This window comes from Astyanax mexicanus, chromosome 17 (genome assembly GCF_023375975.1).
Source record: "Astyanax mexicanus isolate ESR-SI-001 chromosome 17, AstMex3_surface, whole genome shotgun sequence".
Classification (NCBI taxonomy): Eukaryota; Metazoa; Chordata; class Actinopteri; order Characiformes; family Acestrorhamphidae; genus Astyanax; species Astyanax mexicanus.
Window position 1 is genome coordinate 44,446,844 of NC_064424.1, and position 20,533 is coordinate 44,467,376.

General features: G+C 40.1%; 1 protein-coding gene across 3 annotated transcripts in view; it reads left to right on the forward strand.

Moving 5' to 3' along the window:
- The window catches only part of rxraa (retinoid X receptor, alpha a), a 270,194-nt gene that overhangs the window by 202,502 nt on the left and 47,159 nt on the right, over positions 1–20,533 (forward strand). The window lies entirely within an intron of this gene.

Genomic DNA, 20,533 nt, shown 5'->3' on the forward strand with positions numbered 1-20,533 from the left:
AAACTGCAGATCTGCTTCTTCACACTCTGGATGCTTCACACCCGACTTGTTTAGTCTTTACCTTTAGTCTACACTTTTCAGTTGGGTCTAAACCGAAATAACAGGTGAGGACAGTGCTTCAGACCAAAGAAACAACATTTTGTCTGATTAAAAAAGGTGGTCTCAGAATGATTTGAGACTTGAGATCAGTGTGCACCATGAACACTGCGTGATCATTTGCAGTGAGAGGGCATTTTTACAGCTTAAACATCTTATAAAAACAAGATTCATGTGTTTTTTACGTTGTATACGTTACATTTTTGGCCGTTTTACACCTGTTATTGGTTTCTATGGTCCAAATCAGTTGATGAGTTTGTTCATTTGGAGCATTTCTCCCTCTGTTTGGTTTGGTTTCACACAGGCACATACCTAAACACACCAAAATGCGCACCAATAAACAATGCAAGCAATGCAAGACCTCTGATTGGCCAGAGCTGTCTGGTGCGTGAGCAAGAAATGAAATATAGTGAGAAGATTCTGTGTTCCAGCGCGTATATCAGTGTGAATATGCAGTGTGAAGCTGCTTTAACACAGAACGTTAAAATGCTGTGCTTTCCAACACAGTGTGTCTGTAAGTTTTGTGATTTAGAGTCCTTTCTGGTGAGAATGGGTAATTGCACCCAGCATGCAGAAGAATCATTTTAAACTGGTAGGGTGTGATGAAGTCTCCTTTCAGAGCGGATGAATTCGATTCCAGGTTATGTTCAGTCAGAGAGCGAGAGAGAGAGAGCTTAAACTACACACTTCGGTTTTACTATGAGTAAATGAGCTACTGAGCTCTGAGTTTCCTCTTCTGAAGTCTCCATTGCTCCACCAGCCGCTCGCATTCAGTGAAACTGAGCCTGATCCTCTTTTAGAGGCTGTACGTGTGACGTAAGTACGGAAAGACGCGTGATGTGGCCAGACTAAATATATAAGGCTTAGCAGGGGATGGTCGTTCCAGCACACTGTTACCATTAAACACAATATTTTATCTCTTCTTCACTTAGAAATGCTTCTGATTTCAGTTTTTGGTATTTTTCTTCTTTCTCTTTCTTCTCTCTCTCTCTCTCTCTCTCTCTCTCTCTCTCTGAGGGTATGTTAAAAGGTAGTCATGCGGCCTTTTTGATGGAAGGTGATTTGAGTCAGGCTGCAGATGCCACTTGTGTTTAACACTCGGCTGAGTGGAGGTTTTCAGCTCTAGCCGCCCGGAACAGTCTTGCTGCTCAGGTCCTTCTTCCTATTTAACCTCCGAGGATCAGGAACTGACCCCCCGTCAGCACCGACCACTTAGCTTCATACTGCACTGCACCGTTCCACTGTTCCTGTACTCCCACACGGAGAGCATGGCTTAATAATGAATAATGTTAGCACTGAGTAAATGATTTTATAATGGGGTATATAGGTGCATCTTAAAAAATATGAGTATCAATTACTTTATGATTTTCAGATGATTATGGCTTATAGTCAATGAAAACTCAAAATCAGAATCTCAGAAAATTAGAATTAAAGTTATATAAGACCAATTGGTACTTTTTGGCAGTGTGGGCAGTGTGCTCACAGTGAAGTCCTGCTGGAAAATGAAATCTGCATCTCCATAAAAGTTGTCAGCACAGGGAAGCAACACGGCACTGACGTCGGACTTGATAATAAAACACAGAGGATCAACAACAGCAGATGACTTGACTCTACCCAAACCATCAGTTAGCATTTAGCAATTTAGCATCTGGAGGAAAAATGGAGATACACACAGTCCAAGCTGCTTGAGGTCTAGTGTGTAGTTTCCACAGTGATGTCATCTGCTGGTTTTTAATAACTCAAAAAATCATTTAAAGTACTTTAATTTTTAAAGAGATTTTTTTAGAGTGTAACTCTGAAATCCTGACCTGCGTTCATTCTGCCGCATGTTTCACACACACTTTGCCAAACAGCCCTGACTGAATGACCCTGTTAGCTTCCCGCGTTCCATCTGACTTCACTGTACAGTTAGTTTATACTCCGGATCCTGTATTTGGCTAATCTGAACACCTTCAAAGTGTTGCTATGCAGGTCCAATTTGGCACTAATGGAGTGTGCTGAAAGGGCTTTTGTCAGCACAGTGTATATTCCAGCCAGCCAGCCATTACACCATTCATCCATTCCACCTGCACAACACTTTATACTCGGCTTCTGTGGAGCTTTTTTGGCGCGGTGTGCTGAGATGAGCTGGTCTGCAGGTGCTGTGCCACCTGTAGAGAGCTGAACAATGGCCTTTTTCATAGTATCTCCAGGTCTCCACCGTCATCGCTTCACCGTGCTTGCTGTTCGGGCTGCATGCATCATTTCACATCATAACCACGACCGACTTCTTCAAAAAGAGGCCACACAGAGAGAGCTGGCCAGAACCTTCACACACTGTTCTCCTTCCAAGAAGAGACTCTTTCATGCGTTCTTCCAGCACTTTGTCTCGCCATTGTTTTTTCCTGTGCTTCTGGCATGTTCTGTGTGTGTGGTGGTCTGGGTTGGTTACAGTCTCAGACTGCTGTATGTTCAGTCTGTCAGAGTCAGAGACGCCGACACCATCGCCAGCAGCTGCACCACATTAGGTAGAGCTGGAGATAATTGTACACTTCCAGAGGGCTGTCCTGGAGACTGTCCTGACCTGGCCTGTTGAAGTTCACCGTGATCTGGTCTACGTTAGAGTTTAGATCAGGGGTGTCCAAACTACGGCCCGCGGGCCATTTGCGGCCCGTTTCCTTTTTTGGAGCGGCCCGCGAGGTATTTTAGAAAGAGAATGAAAGTTGGCCCGCTGTTCAGCAGGTTTTTATAATGTGAGATTCAAAGTTTGAACGCTAGGTGTCAGAAACGAGTCGGAGTCGTAGAGAGGGTGCGCATTTCTAGCGCAGAAAAACGGGGCAAAGAGTCTAAAAGTGGAGAGAGTGCGCATTTTTAGTGCAGAAAAACGGGGCAAAGAGTCTAAAAGTGGAGAGAGTGCGCATTTTTAGTGCAGAAAAACGGGGCAAAGAGTCTAAAAGCGGAGAGGGTGTGCATTTCTAGCGCAGAAAAACGGGGCAAAGAGTCTAAAAGCGGAGAGAGTGCGCATTTCTAGCGCAGAAAAACGGGGCAAAGAGTCTAAAAGCGGAGAGAGTGCGCATTTCTAGCGCAGAAAAACGGGCGAAAGAGTCTAAAAGCAGAGAGAGTGAGCATTTCTAGCGCAGAAAAACAGGCCAAAGAGTCTAAAAGTTGCCGTAATTAAGATGTTTTATATTAAGAGACATCATGAAATTAAACATCAATTTGAAAAATCTTAGTTTAGACAACACTGTCAAAGATAAAGATAGTAAGTCAAGTAAAATGGTGTGTAAATGAAATAAGCAGGAAAAAGTATTATTTAAAGTGGTATAATTCATTATTTGTTTTATTACAGAGTTTGGCCTGTGACTTAAAATATATTTCTCCTTATGGCCCCCCCAACAAAAAAAGTTTGGACACCCCTGGTTTAGATTCTCTTTAGAGCCCAATCGAACGCCCAAACCAAACTTTGGCTAAGATTTATAACTGCTAAGATTTTCCTGGGCCCACTTTGTGTCAAGCTTAAGGAAATGATGCTTAAAGTTAAAAAAAATGGTTTGTTTAGAAAGTATTTAATCAAAAAGTCATTGTAAATTTTGCTATTTTTCTTGGACTATTTCAGTTAATGATTGTGCAGTGCATAGCCATATTGCTGTATTTTTGTGTGTTTCAGGACGTAGGCTACATGCTAAATATTAAAAAGTTTGTTTGTGGGCTATATCTATATCTATATTGTCCAGTGGACTAAGGCGCTGCTACTGTTATCGGGAGATTGCTAGTTCGAATCCCTTTTAGCCAGCCTGTTATCAGCTGCCAGAGCCCCGAGACAGCCCAAATGTCTTTGCGCTCTCTCAATCAGAGGTGATATGTTTGCATGTATGAATATTCATGAGCAAGAGCTCAGATCCTGTCTTTTTGTTCAGAGACCTCTTATTCAGTGATCTAAAGCAGGGCTAAATAGAAACACCTGAGCACTTTTTTTTTCACAAAAAAATAAAAAATGGCTCATATGGCATTCATTCATACTAGAGACCACAACTAGACATTTTAAATGAATTAAAAAACAGTGGAATGAGACATAGAAGTGCAATCACAAGTCAGTATGTCCAATTAATGATCACAGTGGATCTTCAGTTGGCATTTGCAAGCCTACACAACTGAGAAGAGTCTAGATGGTTGTTTTCAGATGCTACAGTAGATTGCTACAGTTGGTTCACTGACTGACTGGACAGTTTATTTTTGCTCCTTGGCTTCCCTTACTGTTAGGAAGCCAGTAATGAAGGACACGCTTTACACATGCATTTCTGGACAAGCTGAGAGATATAGAACTATCACTGCAAGAGAAAAAAGCATCTGGACTGAGGCTATAGAGTCAATTTACAGGATTTTACACTAAAAATGTACAAATATGACTGGCTTATGCTTTGTCACCCAGTTCTTGCAAGAGTTGTCCTGCATGCATGACCAGAGATACAATCCCTGAAAGAGAGCTAATTGTCTCTCCATTTCTCACTCCACTTCTCTCTCAGCCACGTCACAATCATCCCACGTAAAGCAGGCTTTCTGTGTGCGAGAGCTGTGTGGTGTACAGAAGCGACACTAATGCAGAAAAGGTGTAAAACCTTTCACAGGAGATGGAACCCAGCGCTAATAGTGCGTTAATGCGCTGTGATGATGTCAGTGGGAACCTCTCGAGTGTGTGTTATTTAGGTGGCAGTAGCTAGGAGACCTGCAAACCTGCGTCTGGCGCTGTATTGATATGGCAAACAGCAGCTCCTTTCCTGCGAGGACGTCGTAAAGCTGCGCTCTGCACACACACGCCGGATAGCAGCAGCTTTGTGCCGTGGCCTAAATGTGTGCACAATAGAGCTGTGTGTGTACAGGCCTGAGAAACGCTGCTGCGGCTTCGTTAGGGTCAGCCGCTGAGCGCGGCCAAAAAGGATTTATCCCCTCCCTTCCCGTCTCTCGCTCTCTTTAATGGAAGCCCACGAGCGGCCAACAATTAGCAGACCTCTTCTCAGGTTTCCCAGCGTGGGAGTGAGGTAATGCTCTATCTGGTTCAGGTGTTTATCTGTGCGCAGGTGAGACACAAAAGATGATTTTCTACCCGTTTCTACCGTTCAGTGTCACACCTGCAGCTGGGTGTCTCCTTGCGCCAGGCTGACGGACGTCCAGTGTTTCCAGAGATGACAGAGGAGCCTGTGGTCACAGTAAAAGCACTTATTGTCAGTGAAGCTACAGTAAATCTGGCAACTGGGTGAAGTTTGGCTATGATTTATAGAAGGTTTAGTGCTAGCTCCTGCTCTGATTTATGAAAGGAAGAGTACAGAGTCAAAGCCAAGAAAAAAAAAAGAGGGGCCTCCAGCAGAGGAACCACCATCGGAATCCATTAAAAAAACATCTTATGCCACTGATTTTATTTTATATGAGAACTTAGGTTGACAAGAAGTCTTGCAAGCCAGCCACACAGCAAAAAAACTAAATCTTAGCAAGTGAAATTTTCAAAATTTAAGGCAATAAATCTTATTTTCTTATCTGATATGACTTTTTTTGGTCTTACTAAGCATTGTGTAAGTTTTAAATTATTTTGCTTATTTTAGGGATAATTATCTTAATCGTTCTTACTTAGAAACGTACCTTATTTTAAGTCATTTGAACTCAAAATCAGCACAATCAAGCAGCAATCAAGTTATTCGGATTCTTGTGTCCAAAAACAGTGACTTTTTAACTTGATTTAGGTGTTACTTCACTCATTTTGAGACTTTGTCATTGCTTTTTGTAAGAAATCTTACTAAGAAAATTTTGCTCACCCCATTGACAGATGTTTTTGCTTAATATACATATATTTGTCTTGATTTGCATATATTTTGTCTAGTTTTTGCCAATGGGTTTTTTGCAGTGCAGCGTATACGTATACTCATAGTGGTACAGATTGTGGTGTTTTTACTGGTTTTAGTGACCAAGAACTGCCTACTCTGACAAGTAAATGCTGTTAGATTACCATTCAAAGCAACCAATCACAGCTTTAGTGATGGTGATGGTGATAAATTAATAATTAAGCGCTGTATCTTGCTCTAAAAGCCTTGTTTTTGCACCTTCTTTGGACTTGATAATAAAACACAGTGGATCAACACCAGCAGATGACATGTCTCTTTATCCAAACCATCACTGATTGGTGGAAACTTCACACTAGATCTCGAGCAGTTTGGACTGTGTGTCTCTCCACTCTTCCTCCAGACTCTGCTCCCTTGATTTACAAATGAAATGTAAAATTTACTGATGATCAGTGATGGTTTGGAGAGACATGTCATCTGCTGGTGTTGATCCACTGTGTTTTATTATCAAGTCCAAAGTCAGTGCAGTGTTTTTCTGGAAAATCTAGCTTTTATGGAAATGCGGATTTCATTTTCCAGCAGTATTGGCACACTGCCTATACTGTCTAATTTATGGAGACACTGATTTTTGAGTTTTCATTGGCTGTAAGCCATAATAGCTTATATCTATCTATAAGTGTAAATTCCAACTCTACTGTAAGGTATAAACAGCAGTTTTCACATTCAAGCAATCATGATTGAATGTTTTTTTCGTCTGGTTCACATGATTTCTGGACACTTGGATAAAAAACATGCTTAACATACGCGCCAACAACAAAACAGCAGCACACACTGACGCTTTTATTTGACGGATATCAAAACGTCCTTCAGACTGAGGCCAATAGTTTAAACTCCAGATGCACTGGGTTTGAGTAAAACCAGCAATTTCAGGTTCATTACAGTGATCCCAGACATTACAGTCAGCTTTAGTACAGGATTTCGGGGGTTTGATTGTGGTCTGGCACTGCAAGTCTTGCCCTGTGATTCATTAGCCAGTGTTGAGAGTTTGACCCCTTGGGCCAACTGCTGCCCCCTCAGATCCTGCACCCCCCCCTCCCCCCACATGAAGGGTGTTCACTTACTGAGTGAACAGGCCCTGCTGTTCCATATGGTGTCCGTCACAAAGCAAATCATAAACTGCACACCCAACAGCTTGGTGTAGCTTAATAACCTTCTCAGAGTCTCAGAGATAAAACTCATAAGGACACCATGTAGTGTGTGAAAGTGCAGGTAGGTCTGTCTCATGAAAAGGAAGACGGATGATCACAAACCATCAAACCAAACTTGAATTTTCGCACCAGGAGTAAAGCAGCATAAAGTTATCCAAAAGCAGTGTGTAAGACTGGTGGAGAACATATTTCATGCCAAGCTGCATGAAAACTGTGATTAAAAAAACTTTATGAATGTGAACTTGTTTTCTTTGCATTATTTAATGTCTGAAAGCTCTCGTTTTACATTTTCAGCAAATAAATGCTTTAAATGACAATATTTTTATTTGGGAGGAATGTTGTCTGTAGTTTATAGAATAAAACAACTATGTTCATTTTAAACATCAAACACATACCTATAATAAGCAAAATCAGAGAAGCTGATTCAGAAACTGAAGTGGTCTCTTATTTTTTTACAGAGCTGTAGATAAGATAAGATAATATAAGAGCCTCCCATTGGATAATTACTGTATGAGTGATTATATTTCAGCTGGTAACAGGTTATTTAACTCTATTTAACTCATGTAGGGAGTAGCTTCTCATTTGTTAAACAACCATGTAGTAAATATGTTTGTTTGTTTAAGAAGTGTCACATTATTGACATGCGTTATGCAGATGTTAATACTTTTGCTCATAAGAAAATTGGGTGGGATCAAAGAGAAGGTTCTATCTTCTGAACTATGTATCAGATGCAGATGTAAATAGCTGAAAATAAAAGCTGAAATGTCAGAATTTTGTTGTCATAATTATCTTTTAATTTTAAACCCAAATATTTTTTGTATTTAGTCTACAAGAGATCAGTCTCACTGACCCAATACTTTTGGAGGGGACTGTATATGTTTTCCAGCATTATGATATTTAGTTCCACCCTTCCTTTACCATCCGAAAAATTAGACCGTTCTTGATGCAACAGGCCACCCAACTCCTGGTGCAAGCGGTCGTCATCTCACGCCTCGACTACTGCAATGCCCTGCTAACTGGCCTCCCGGCCTGTGTAGTAAAACCACTACAGATGATTCAGAATGCAGCAGCACGTCTGGTCTTCAACCAGCCAAAACTGGCACATGTCACCCCGCTGCTCATTGAGCTCCATTGGCTACCAGTTGATGCTCGCATCAAATTCAAAACTCTTACAATCGCCTACAAGGTGATGACAGAACAGGCTCCTTCCTACCTGCACTCGCTCCTGAAGGCTTACGCTACCTCCTGGCCGCTGCGCTCCTCCAATGAACGTCGCCTCGCTTTACCAAACACTCACACAAAGCAATCCAGACTGTTCTCATACAGAGTTCCCCAATGGTGGAACAAACTACCCTCCACTACCAGATCAGGAGAATCTCTCGCTATCTTTAAGAAACTCCTGAAGACAGAGCTCTTCAAAGAGCACTTACTCTCCTAACACCTCTAACACACTAACTACTTCTAACCTCATTTCCTTCTTCCCCTCCTTCACTCCTCTATCCTATTATTCCCCTTTGACCTCCTTTTATCCCTATCCAAAGTTGTTTTTACCTTTAAACTTATTTTACATTGTACTTGACTATTGTAAGTCGCTTTGGACAAAAGTGTCTGCCAAATGTAATGTAATGTTTACATATTGTAATTGTACATACTGTAATTTAAATTTAAATGGTGCAAAAATTCTATAAAGAGTGATATAGTGTAGTAGAGGGTAAGATTTTTGAATATAGGGAACAATATTATACCCTGAAATATTGTGCCATATCACCCACCCCTAATTATCACATCAGGTTCAACATTTTTGCAGTTTTTTTCTTATTCACACTGTTTTCATTTCCCATAATATATATCTACTAGAGACAGATTGATCTGTCCAGTATAATTTATTTTACTTCCTGGGTCCTGGATATATGGAGATATTTGGAGTGCATTATTATTATTAGTATCATCAAGACATTCTGGATCATTGACTTCTGTTACAAATCTAATAAAAAAATAATAATTATCTCAGTTATCTCCGGGGTGTGCCCCATATCATATCGTATGCAATGATAAAATTTAATCTTCATTTTGTTGCAGTAGTATATTTTCATATCGCCAAAAATATCGTTATCACTAAATACAATTGAATATCGTGATATTATTTTAGGGCCATATCGCCCACCCCTATAGAGTAGTATATTGCTTAAACCAGTAGTTGTGCACTAACTGAGCCACTCCTGTTTTTTATGCACCACTCCCTCTCTTCTTCTCCTCCCTTCAGTGCTCCTCTACTCCTCAGGGATCAGGAGCTTCTGTCTGACAGTAGCTTCTGTTTCACACTCCTCATCTGAGTGAGGCTGCTGATTGGACGGCAGGCTGTTTTTAAAGGCAGTTGTTATGATTAGGCTAGCTGTGCTGGCATGGGATGCGCTGATGAGAGGAATAAAGGGATTTCAGTTTGCTCACAATGAAGTGTCCTGTTTGCCAGAAGTCCATCGAGACGCTGCCAGAATATTAAACTGCTCTTAAACAATAGACTCTCTCACTGCTGTGAACGCCTGTTAGTCATTTATGTGACTCGAGATTCAGATTGTTTGTCCTCTTGTTGCCTTCGCGCAGCCTTGGTGCCTGTACAGTATCTATCTCACACACACACACACACACACACACACTCTCAGTCAGCCCACGGTGCAGTTCTGGGCTTTTACACTCTTTATTGAGTTTAACCTTGAAATAAGCACATCTATTGCTCAGCTCATATAAGCACAAACACATCCCACTGCCAGTGTTCAGAATTTCTTAAATACTCACAGTCAAGGTCAGTTTCACCGCTATCCAGTTTGCACATTTTGTCCTTGGCTAAGTTAAATTCTACTTTTATTTAGGGATATTTCTCAAACCACACAGATTGTGCATACACTAATATACAAAATTGACCTTTATTTATCTCAGAACTACATTAATGCTACAATAATGCCATTTTTACGTATCATTCTCATTATGTATGATGGGTTGGTTTCCTAGGACTAGGCTTAGTTCCTGTCTAGCAAACCAATACTTTAAATTCAGGCATATAGACTTAATCATAGGTGTGTAATGTACGTTTTTGCCTTTGATCTATACTGCACTGGCCTAAATTGCTGTATTTAGGGCCTGCGTGTGTTTTTGATGTAACATGAAATAAACCAGTCAGTGAGCCAGTTGTCATTCCCTTTAAGAGGCAGGTGAGCTCTGACTTTGGCGTGTTTGTATCTTAACAGCGTGGCGCTTTTGTGCATAGATTTAGGCAGGTAAATAGTCTTGAAATGAGCAGTTTGATCAGGTAAAAGCCAGGTTTGTGTCATGCAGCGTGTTTATTTGTGTGTTTACATGCACTGAGGGCACACAGTGTGCACAGCACTCCTGCATGGCTAAGATAGGATCGGGTGCTGACTGTTGACTGTTGTCGGGGTTTTAATCAATCAGTGGTGCTCCTGTATTTCCCATTGCCTAGATAGAAACACGCCAGATATTTACCTAAACACACCTCATTTCCAGACCCCCAAACGACACCATCAGTGTAGATTTATTCCTAAACTCTGACGCTATTTTAACAGCGCGGGCGCAAGACTGTGAAAGTAGACTGACTGTTGACGGGGTGTAAGATAGCAATAAGCATTGCAGCATATTAATGATTAATTGATTAATCATTACTGTAGCAAGCCTTGTTCCACATAAGCCTGATGTTCTGATGAAGTGTGGTCAGAGTGTTTAGTGAGAAATGGTTCAAAATGGTTCAAAATGTGAAACTCATATATTATATAGATGTATTAAACCCAAAAATCAGTGTCTTAGAAAATTAGAATATTATATAAAACCAATTGGTACTTTTGGCAGTGTTGGCAGTGTGCCAAGTCCTGCTGGAAAATGAAATCCGCATCTCTATAAAAGTTGTCAGCAGAGGGAAGCATGTGGATGTTGTGATGAAGTGTGGTCAGAGTGTTTAGTGAGAAATAGCTGTTGATAGATATTTCCACTGCCGGGGACGCCGCTGTCACTTCCAGTGTATGAGTCTATCCTTTATTGTGGTTTGGAGAGTTTCCACAGCTGAGATCATGTTCAGCCTGACCGGAGGCTCCAGCCAAACCCAGCAGGAGGCTGAGTTCATTCTCTCACTCAGATCAGCGACACACGGTACACACTGCGGCACACATGGCTCGGGGATCCCTCTATCAGGGATCTGAGGGATTGATCTGTGTGAGATTGATAAAGACACTGATCAGGATAGATTTTCTTATTGAAGAATTTGAGCGTCTTTCTGATAAACGATGATCTAGGTTCATGGTGATATAGCTATCACATGCAAAAAAAAAATTAGTTCTTGCTTTCTATGATATGATTTTTTGCTTCATATAAATTGTAAATTGTTATTTACATTGTATTAAAGTGCCATGACGATTGGACCAATAGAAATGCTCCAAAATGACTTAAATCACTGAAATAAATAATTTTACACTGACTTTTATTGAAAGTTGAGATTTTTTCCTTCTCCTGTAAAGTTTTTTTTTTTTCATGCCATCAACAGTATAATGTTTAAACTTCTTTGTTTTGTCTATTTTTTCTTATTCAGTAAAAAAACATTATTGTTGGAAGTTTGGAACCACTTTTTTCATTATACAGTATAGTTTTATTAAACATACAAAATATATATAACAATAATATGCTGCAATTGTCAAATTAATGGCATGATTTTAAGATATATTCGACATATTCTTATTATGGCATTTTAAATATTTGCATTTATTTATGAAAAATATTTAAAGCTGTAAAAACTAATTAGTTACTTGTAATTTTTACAGTGCATGTATATTACAAGAGCTGGTTGCAGTATGATGATTATTTAAATGATAATTTAATGATAAAACAGCATTATTGTCTTATTATCTGATTTTTCTCTATTTAATTATAGTTGGTGTGAGTTGGCACACAGTAATTACCCCTATTTGGGTTATTTTCTAATCCAGATTATGAAAAGCAGAAACTCCAGGCTCCTCAAGAGATCAGTAAAACAATATGATGAAACCGGCACTCATTAGGAGTGTTTTGGTTTGTTCCTTCAAAGTCTGGATCTTTTCAGTATTAATTTACACTGTGGGAAAAAATATGTTAACATATAATATGTGTCCTAAAATTTTGACTGGTACTGTATTTCATTATAAAGACCATAATTAGTCCATTTTAATTGGACTAATTTGAAATTGAATAGCAGAATATTTTGAACTAAAGTCACTGTACTTTGTGTGGTATTTTATAGTATTGTATAATTTTGACTGTGTAATCACATGTATCACAATAAATATAGTGTATATTATTAAAATGTTTTTAAATATTGTGATATACAGTAGTATTTGTCCCATGTCCCCCAGGCCTACATAGCGGACGTTATTATACATATTTTTTTGGCTTCATTTTTAAATAAATAAATGGGGAATGGAAAAATAGTGTCTGTATTTGCTAAAGTCATGGATTGAACCCATTTATTTTAAAGGTTTGAGTATCGTAGCAATTAAATGTGTGGACTTTGGCTTCGTTCCCATGATAGAGCCAAAAGGCCATTGTTCCTTTTTTTTTTATCTTTTTTTTTTTTCAGTTTCAAGGAAATTCTGCAGCTCTGTAATGGTCAGTTATTATAAACCACTAAAGAAAACATGTCTGCTCATTAGAAAACACTGTGGAGAGGAAGATTTCCCAGAGCGTCGGGCCTGAAGTGTGTGAGCTTTTATAAACAGAGGCGTGATTAATCTTAAAGGATGTGTAGTTGTCAGGATTCCTGGCATGTGTTTGGAGAGTCTGCTGCTGCTGTCAGTGCTGAAGGAGGAAGCTCCAGGCCCCGGGGTCCCGGTCTAGGACCACCTCGCTGTGGCTGAAGCTTGTATGATCTCCCTCACACTCTCAGTGACAGCAGTGTGATGGGGTCGTCCCCGGGCTGAGTTATGGGTGTGAGGGGTCAGGGCTCAGAGGTGGAGTGGGGTTATCAGGCACAGGGGGATTGCTGACCGGTCTCTGTGCCGTGGCCCCGGGCCCCGGGGCAGTTGGACGCTGTGCTGTTTGCTGGAGATGAGGAATGATTTCCATGTGCTGGTGTTTACTTTCACGCCAAGTGCGGCCTGCGGGAGCCAGAGGTGCTGGTGCGCTGAGTTGTGGCGACACCTCGCCTTCAGGCTGCTGTGGTTAACCCTTAAAATGAATGATTAACCACATCCAGGCTGCTTGTGTGTGTGTGTGATTTTGTCAGTGTAGTTAGTTAAAATCCCTTAATTTCCCCCCAAATCGTCAGAGCTCCTTTTAATCTGCTGCCTGTTAGGTATGAATTTTACCAGTCAGGTATTAAGAAGCTTCAGTGAAGTTTCAGTGAAGTTTCTCCAGCACTAAGGCTGGGAGCAGCAGCATTAGCATTAGCTGCTAACCGCAGTGCTAGCTCTTCTGCCGTTTAGAGTTTAGAGAGTATATTGGACTGTAGTCTGCATGTTTGCCCTGATAAAAAAACAAGCTACGTCGGACAAACCGCTAGCTGATAGCGCTCTGGATGGCCGGAACACTAAGAGTTCTTCAGTGTATCGTTGTTGTGGAGATTGTAAAAGCAGCAACCACCTAGCAACATCATACATCCACTTGGGGTACCATATAGTGACCATTTAGCAACACAATAGCAACCCTCTAAGAAAGCCACAGCAACCACCTAGCAACATCATACATCCACCTGGGGTACCATATTGCAACACCATAGCAACCAACTAACAACACAAAAGCAAACACCTGGGAAACCAAAGCAACCACTAAACAATACCATATTCATAACCTAGCATTCTCCAACAACCACCTAGGAGAGCCATAACAAACATCAACAGGCACCATGAAACCACCTAGAATACCATAGCAATATAGCATATAACAACAGCCTAGCATCTGCCTGGAAGTTGAATCAACATGACTTTTCTACTAATTCTTAATAATTTACTGGGAAAAAAAATAGAAAATTATACATTCTAAAAGTATAGTATAATATAATAATTGACTAATTAACTAACTAACTAACTATATATTATGGTATGTAGCCCTAATTAATTCCAGCCTTCTTTTCTCTCTTTCTCCCACTCAAAGATTCCCACTTCAGCCATCAATTAAAGCAGCGTAAAGTGATTAGTGTAATTAGTGTGTTATTACAGAGTCATTACAGATGAGATTGTTTTTATTTTAAATTTCTCTGGAGATTAGAGTATGAGCTCTCTACAGTGTGAGTTTGGCACGTACTCCTTCGTAAAGGTGTGTGTGAAAAAAACATAACGACCACTTAGCAACACCATAGCAACCCTCTAGGAATTCACAGCAACCACCTAGCCACATCATACATCCACTTGGAGTATCATATAGTGACTATTTAGCAATACAATTTCAACCTTCTGAGAAGCCACAGCAACCACCTAGCAACATCATACATCCACTTGGGATACCGTATAGCAACACCATAGCAACCAGCTAACAACACAAAAGCAAACACCTGGAAAACCATGGCAACCACTGTGCAACACTATATCCATAACCAGGCATACTCCAACAACCACTAAGGAAAGCCATCACTTTTCTACTAATTATTATTATTATTATTATTATACTGGAAAAAATATATATAAAATTATAAATTATAATATGGTACAGTATAATAATTGGCTAATTAACTAACTATATATTATGGTTTGTAGTTCTAATGAAAATTCACTCAAAGATTCCCACTTCAGCCATCAATTAAAGCAGTGTAAAGTGATTAGTGTAATTAGAGTGTTATTACAGAGTCATTACAGATGAGATTGTTTTTATTTTAAATTTCTCAGGAGATTAGAGTGTGAGCTCTCTATAGTGTGAGTTTGCCACTGACTCCTACACAGAGGTGTGTGTGTCTCTCTGTGTGTGTGTGTGTGTGTGTGTGTGTGTGTGTGTGTTTAGGGCTTGTGCTGCAGGATTTTGCGCACTCTTTGAAGTGTCCTTTAGAGGGAGGTGTGTTCTGGAGCTCAGTAAGACGGGCTAAGCTCTGTTAAAGCCCCCCGCATTCATGCCTGCGCTCTCAGTTCGAGCGTGTTTGGGCAGAGTTGTTTTTACGGACTCTTTCTGGAGCTCCACTCGCAGCGCCGTGTTCAGACACCCAGATGTTGGAATCTACGTGCTTTAAATCACATGTAATGGATACGAAAGTGAGGAGCTCACGCGTCTCCCACCGCTGCGTTTAAAGTGTAAGACGGAGCGTAATGTATAGTTTGAGTCCGCAAGCAGCAGCACGTAGAGCGAACTCGCGGGTCCTGTTGGGACGCTGCACTCCGAGCGGGGCTTTCAGAAAAAGGCCAGGAGATTTAGAGCCTCAGCTGAAGTCTCCTGCAGAACAAACTGAACTAACTTTGAACTGAGTCAGACCGGCTCTGGAGAGAATCCGCCTAGAAACTAAAATCAGAGCTGTGTGGGGAAAAGAACAACTTAATAAAAAAAAAAAAAAAAAAACGTTTGAAGGAATATTTTTATCTTTCTATCTATCTTTTATCTTTTAGTTTCGAAAGAAACAGACATTAAAAAACTATAGTAAGATTGGTAAAAGGCCCTGGATTAAATAAAAAAATATAATATACTTAAATGACATTCCAGAAGTCATGGAATTGCAGTATGTAAATTGACCATTAAGTGTTACCTCAGTACAGGTGAACACTGGCCAGTGTGCTCATGGCAAGGCAATGTGAATTATCAGAGTTTGAGTAAAGAACTAGGAAACATTACCACTCACAGTAGACAGTGCAGTGGTTAGTGATGATTGTGTCTAGTGGAATCTCTCTGGCATGAACTGTCCTTTTAATTTTTGCTTATAAACTACTTGTTATATTTTTAGTTAGTTACACTTTTTTGTTATTTTATGCTAAATCAGGAGGGTCTTGGCAATTTCCTGTTTACGAAATAGGTAAATGTCTATAGATTTGTTTTGTTTCTACTGAATATATGAAACTGTCATGTTTATAATACACAGTTGTACAATTTCAAAGTAGTGTAGTTATGTACATTTCTGTGTATGATTTTTAAATGTAATTTCCCAGCTCTAGAACGGCCCTACGGTCTAACTGCTCTACATCACAATTTACGTGGGTCTGACGTTTATTTTTAGAGGATGCTTTCATTCTACTGTTGCTTTTCATTTGTAGATATTTAGTAGAAGTTAATAGTGTTGGGACAAAGCAGATTCATCAAGAAGGTAAAATACTCTCATTGTACATTAATTAGACAGAGTTTTTTTTGGGACTGCTGATTCACTGGTCATTGTTTTTACAAAAATCAACGGTATTAAAGAGTGCAACTGTCTCTACTGTGCAGGGAAAAAGGGTTTCTACTAGATTCTGTAGAATTGCTTTGAGAATTTGATTGAATTCAGCAAAGAAAGAGCTCTTGGTTGAGGTCAAGATGTTGGATGATCACCTCTTCACCCACCTTCATCCCCAACTCATCTTTACCAAACATGCTGGATGAAGCACCATCCTTGTAAATAACACTGTTCAGTTCCTTTGCAGTCTGATGTCAATGCTGGGGGCTTTATACCCCTCTAAAGGCCCACAGGTGGCACTAGGCATGGTACCAATTGATTCATCAGGTTTATCTACTTCAGAATGTATGTGTAAACCAGTCCTGTGTTTTCCAGTAGCCGCTGCTGTCCTGCGAGAATCACTCTCAGAACACCAGACACACATGTGCTGCTCTTGCTTTTCTTTGTTTTATTTAGTTATTTTTTCCTTTTCTTCCCCTGTTTTTGTATCTTTATTTTCTCTATCTCTGTCTCTCGCTCTCTCTCTTCCTGAGCCCAGCTGCTCTGCTGAAGCACATGATAAAGAATCAGATGCATATCTTATGCCTGTAAGAGTTTAGTCTTCTGTGTGTGTGTGTGAGAGAGAAAGAGAGAGAGAGAGAGAGAGAGAGAGAAAGAGAGAGAGAGAGAAAGAGATACAGAGAGAAAGACAGTGAGAGCAGAGCATGTGATTTCCCATGTATGCGCATCTGCAGATCATAAAAAGGCTTAAAAAACTTAATTTATTTGTCCTACAATGTCATAAATACATCTCTCATCAGTGTTAAAATGAGAATATATAACACAGAGTATATACAGCTAATCAATTTAATGATAGACTAATATACAGGGGTTGGACAGTGAAACTGAAACACCTGTCATTTTAGTGTGGGATTTTAGGTTTCATGGCTAAATTGGAGCAGCCTGGTGACCAATCTTCATTAATTGCACATTATTGCACCAGTAAGAGCAGAGTGTGAAGGGTTAATTAGCAGGGTAAGAGCACAATTTTGCAGTTCAAAAGAGGACAAATTGTTGGTGCACGTCTTATCCAGAGTATCCAGGGTAATGTCAGCATACCACCTAGAAGGACCAACCACATCCAACAGGATTAACTGTGGACGCTGTAAGAGGAAGCTGTCTGCAAGGGATGTTTGGGTGAAAACCCGGATTGTATCCAAAAAACATAACATAAAAAAAAAACATAAAACCACAGCTGATCACCATCACATCAATCTGCACCTCAACTCTCCTGTTTCCACCAGAAACATACTTGCAGATGCCCTGCATGTAACATATGCTTGGTCTCTGTAAAAAAAAAAAAAACATCAGGAAATCTTACTGCACATGCTCAGTAGAGTTGTAGTGGTGGGTGGGGGGCAGGCAGGTTTGTAGGGGTGGGTGCAGCTGTGCTCCAGCAGGGAGCTAGTGCTGTAACTGCTGCTTTAGCCATTACTGAGAGAGACCCCCGACACCAGGACAGTGGGGGATTCGGCTTATAGAGACATATTGCCAGAGGCTGCTGTTCATCAGCCGGCTAATGCAGTATCCCACTCTGTTCTACTGATGATATCCACTGCTGTCCCTTATTTCACATTTATACACTTCTACACACACTTCTACACTTAACCCATATATACATATATACTGCTACATGCTGGATATACACTATTACAGGCAAACAGAATGTCCAAATATATATATTCCTTTTAATGAATACATTCAGCTCAACTCACTGAGTGTAGATCCCAACTGGTGCCATAAATGAATAAATGAATGAAGTTGCCCTTTTATAGCACCTTTCTAGAAACCCAAGGATGCTTTAAAATATTTTTTTTTTACACTCAACTATTCATACTCAGGCAATAGCGCACAGGGTACTCTCAACCGGAAACAACCATCCACCTGGAGGACTGCATCTGGCACTACAGCATTGTCCCCAATGCACACAATCATACAAACATATACTCGCACACAAACTTACATACATCTAATTGAAAACCTCTGCAATATATAATCAAGAGGAAGATGGATGATCACAAGCCATCAAACCACCAAACTGAACTGTTTGAATTTTTGCACCAGGAGTAAAGCAGCATAAAGTTATCCAAAAGCAGTGTGTAAGACTGGTGGAGGAAGAGAACATGATGCCAAGATGAAGCATGAAAACTGTGATTAAAAACCACCAGGATTATTCCACCAAATATTGATTTCTGAACTCTTAAAACTTTATGAATGTGAACTTTTTTTTTGTTTTCTTTGCATTATTTGAGGTCTGAAAACTCTGCATATTTTTTGTTATTTCAGTCAATTCTTATTTTTTCTCATAAATGCTCTAAATTACATGTTTTTTATTTGGAATTTGGGAGGAATGTTGTCTGTAGTTTATAGAATAAAACAATAATGTTCATTTTACTCAAACATAAACCTATAAATAGCAAAATATATATTGGTGGTAATACTATACTTTTGTTTTTATAACGAGGCAAGAATTGCACTGTCAGATAGTGTTTCCCACCCAGCGGAGGGGCAGCGTGTGATGTTGGTGTGTGTGTGTGTGTGTTTTTGTTGTCGATTAGGTGATGGGGTTACCCCCTTCACACTTTACATCACACAGTATGGATCTCTGGGAGCACAGTAATGACCCTCGCCCTGAGCCTGAGATACACTTTAGTGTACGAGGAGGAGGGTCTCGTCTATTTACAGTAACAGAACTGAGGCCTGTTAATCCTTTGCCTCCACACACACACACATCACACACACACACACACACACACACTCACACACACACACAATCACACACCATGGAGAGAGTAAGTTTGAGCAGATTGAGTTGCACGATCACTGAAAATAGATTGAACAGAGACAGAATCACATACAGTCTTACAGTGAGACGGAGGCAGAGAGGAGCTGCATGGGAGCACAGCTAGCGGACAGGTACTACTGGAGTGTGTGTGTGTGTGTGTGTGTGTGTGTGTGAGTTCTCTTTTACTCATCAGGGCTTATGAAGATGTCTAACTGATGGGATATACATAATTAATGGTGATCTCAGGCAGATCGTGCAGAGATCTTGTTAGAAGCACATTGTGAGTGGTAGTATTGTGAGCTGAGACACTGGAGGATGTTGTTATAAGCTCACTGCTATGCCAAGATTTTTAATGCAAGAAAATGAAAAGAAATGCAGATTTATGTGGCAAATTCACCATAAAATATCAGCTTAGAATGGATGCTCCATTACCTGTATTAGGAAAACAGGGCAATCCCTGCCATTGCTACTCCAGGGAGTAACGCTGCTACTGCGCTGTGTATCTTTGGTGGAGCTACACAAGACCTCTCTTCAGAACTTTGTAACTCAGCGTAACCTAAGTCATATTAGTGTACAGTCCAAAAAAATATTATTCTACCACCTCAGTCCACATGCTTTTTTCACGTCAGATTCTAGCTACTTCTGTATCTCTCAGCTTGTCCAGAAAATGCATGTGTACAGAACATTATAAATATGAGGGGGTGTTTCGAGTTAAATGTTAAATATAATATTGTATTTTTGAATGCTCTAAACTCTAAGATTGCACAGATTTTGCAAGTTATTTTTTAATCTACTTTCCACAAATCGCAAGACAGAATCTGAATTAGGCAAAGGGTCGGGTAGATGAATAGGTTTGTCCGATTCAGTAAAAGAACAACTCTGGGAAATTCCCCTTAATTAGCTTTAGCATTATTAGTTAGCATCATGCTCATAACCTTCCATTAAATATGTCACCTTGGGACTACCTTGATTAAATGAGCACCTTGATTAAAAATGATTGATTATTGATTGATATTACATTGCAAATGTTTTCGGCGATATATATCACAATATTAAACAATGCAGGGCCCATGACGTCACCAGCCTCGCCCCCACCCGCATGCTGTCTCGCGTCCAGACCAATCAAGAGTTGATTCAGCGCCGAGCTCAACTCAAAACCTGAGAGAAAAAAAAACAGCAAAACAACAGTAATCAGCCCTTTAATCAGGCATTTAAATGGCTTTTTAAAAGATAAATAAGAGCGTTTTTCTGAGATTAAAAGCCTGAATTCAGCTGTAACTGGAAATAT